Below are 2,909 nucleotides of genomic sequence, written 5' to 3' on the forward strand. Positions count from 1 at the left end.
GTCTAGAGTCACCAAGGAGACACGCTTCTGGACATACCTGTGAGGGATCATCTGGATTAGGTTAGCCGAGATCCATGCTAACTGCTGACTGAAAGAAAAGGAGAAAAGCTTTAGTGCAACACCGGCTGCTCGCTGCTCCCTGACATGAACACAATGTAACCAGCGGCCTCAAGATTCCTCTCTCAGGATTTCCCTCTTTTCTTAAATGGTCTTTCTCCTGTATTTTGTCCCAGCAATGTATCAAAAAGTACTGCCTCTCAGTACCTTGGCTCTGCCTCCTTCTCTGCCCATCTCTGTGTGACTGTCTAGGTGTCTGTTGGGAGGCAGGGGTGAGCTTCAAGTGAGCTGCAGGCATAGGTCTGCCATTAGCCTACAGAGGCTCCTTCTACAGTTAGCCTGGGTTATGTCGCCAAGCCAAGAGACACCAAAGGGTCTAGGTTGCCGATCCGTCTCCAGCAGTCCCAGCCCCCTTTGAAGTGCTGTGCAGAACTTGTCTACAAAAGTATTTCCAAGATGAGTCAGAATTTCCATGGGTGAGTCTCACACAGAAATCATAACTCCTCTTCTTGTCTGTTGGTTCTAGCTGGAAGACCCCACTGTAACCAGATGCAGCTGTGACTTTGAAGTCTATGAGTCCTGTGCTGTGCCAGGAGGGGTCACTTCCCTTCTCCTGTCCCCCTTTTTCTTTCCATCCTGTTCTAGGTAATCAAGACTTCCACCTGGCAGAGTGGAGCTATGGGGAGAGAAACACATATCCACCTAGGAGGTGTGGTGGGTTCACAACATGGTGGGCTCTGGGCTCAGGATGCTGCACAGAGTTGTCTGTTCCAGTTTTGTTTTCAAAGACAGAGTTTCTCTGTGTAGTCATGGCTGTCCTGGAACTTGCTCTGTAGACCAGGCTGGCCTCGAATTCAGATCCACCTGCCCCCAGCACCTGAGTGCTGGAACTAAAGGCATGCACCACCACTGCCTGGCTTCTTGTTCCTGTTCCTGTTCTTATTAAGCTAGTACTCCAGGGAAGAACATTGGGTATCATGACCATGTTGCTACTGTAAGCCTCCCTAGCCATCAAATATATCCCTTGATCCTATCATGGTGCCCTTCTTTCCAACAGCCACCATGCCATTTTACACTTAGGACCACCCAAGGACACAGCATAGGACACCAGAGGTGGTTGGTGCTCCCGAGGCTGTCCCATCTGTCCACCTCTGACTGTAGAGCTCCTGTCTCTTTAAAGTGATGCTGGCCTGCTGTACTGGCTCAGGGCATGTCCAAGAGGCCGAAGTCACCAGATGGTCATGCAAGGCAGCTGCTGTTTTGACCCAAAGAGGCCTTTTGGAGTTGGCTAGCAGCCAGAGCTACTACTGGGGGGAAGGGACAAAAAGGCTATGAGACCCTGACCTACTGGTTCTATCTCGGATGCCATGGTAAGGGGCAAGCTGGGGTCAAGCCAACCCAAGCTTATTCCTCCTCCTAGCTGTGTGTCCCTGAGCTACTCTTGGTTTGGGTTCCCTCTTTCCCCTCTGGCAGACAGAGGGGCAGTACACCATTCTGGGCATAGGGTCTCACCTAGACTCGACATGCTGTTAACTGAGGGCGGTCTTCTCCCAGGCAGAGCAAGGCCTCCACTTGTTGTCCTTGACCAACCGAGACAGAGTTCACCAGGCCAGCCTAGGTCACATGACAAACACAAGTTCAGTGCTGATCCCCAATCTAGTGTTCCCGATCCTACTCCAAAGGACAGCAAAGGCGGGTCTATGGGAACAGGGACGGGGCATGCAGGGAAGGTGGCAGCCTTGTGTTGGCCCCATACATGGTGCCTCTCCATAGCTAATACTTACCCAATCCTTCCTGGATAACCTAGTAAACATGTAGGGGGTGGATGGCCAGATGGATGACTGGACGGATGTATGGGCAAATGGACCGGCAGGAAGGTGACACTTAGCTCTGTATTGTCATGAATCCATAGCACTGGCCAGCATGCTGGCTGCCAGCAATCTCCTTCTTCCTGTTGGCTGAGTCATTTCACCTGGCTTGTCCCCAAAGCTTGAAATACAGAAAAAAGGAAGACGCAGAGCCCACCCACCCCCAGGTCCTCACCACTAGCTCTGTTCTAAGATAAGGAAACTGAGGCAGGGGAGAGTCACCACTTCCCCAGCAGCTGTAGGCCTCTCTGTCCCTGCCTGGTTCCCTCACTACCTCAGGGGGAGTCTTAAGCTTCTTTTGCTGGTTTTCTGGAAACTGGGAGTAGAGTGGGGGTGGGGCCAGTCCATACATCTGATTCCCGGAGGCCCTGTCAGTCATCCTGAATCCTCCACGTGGCTCCCGGGAAGCCCTGTGGCCTCTGCCCAGTGAACCACCCCCACTCTTCCCACAGAGACTCTTCCTCTTTCATCCTTTCCTCTCAGCCTCTCTTGTCCTCTTCCAGGGTTGGGTAGCAGGACACAGGAACCCAACTCTGTCTCCTGTGACCTTGGAGTCGTCCTGACCTCTCTCTGTAGCCCAGCCCCCATACTCACTCCAGGAGTCCTTGGCCACAAACAGGAGCTATTTCTCTCTCTCTCTCTCTCTCTCTCTCTCTCTCTCTCTCTCTCTCTCTCTCTCTCTCTCTCTCTCTCTGTGTGTGTGTGTGTGTGTGTGTGTGTCTGTAGGTACCCTCACCCACCCTCACCCACCCTCATCCTCCCCTGGCCCCTTGCCTTTCTCTCTCCATCCAGTCCCTTGTACTAGTGTACTCTCCCCTATAGGGAGCCTCCCACCCACAGCCAGCTTCTCCCTCCTCCACCCTCCCTCCTCAGAGAATGCCAAGTCTGCAGCTTTCGAGCGACCTTGAACAGGCAGCAGCTTGGAGCTTGGCTGGGAGAGCCCGGGGAGGGGCCTCGGAGCTGAGCCTTGCAGGTTGGTTCTGG

General features: G+C 53.3%; 1 long non-coding RNA gene across 1 annotated transcript; it reads right to left on the reverse strand.

Moving 5' to 3' along the window:
• LOC114612035 lies at positions 1 to 2,112 on the reverse strand. Its single transcript, XR_003709929.1, has 3 exons — positions 1,842 to 2,112; positions 1,570 to 1,671; positions 1 to 88 (listed from the first exon to the last, which is right to left on the reverse strand). It is a non-coding gene; the product is annotated as an uncharacterized LOC114612035 (long non-coding RNA).
• Positions 2,113 to 2,909: the final 797 nt, after the last annotated feature.

Source organism: Grammomys surdaster, unplaced genomic scaffold (genome assembly GCF_004785775.1).
Source record: "Grammomys surdaster isolate TR1022 unplaced genomic scaffold, NIH_TR_1.0 126133, whole genome shotgun sequence".
In the NCBI taxonomy this organism is placed as follows: domain Eukaryota; kingdom Metazoa; phylum Chordata; class Mammalia; order Rodentia; family Muridae; genus Grammomys; species Grammomys surdaster.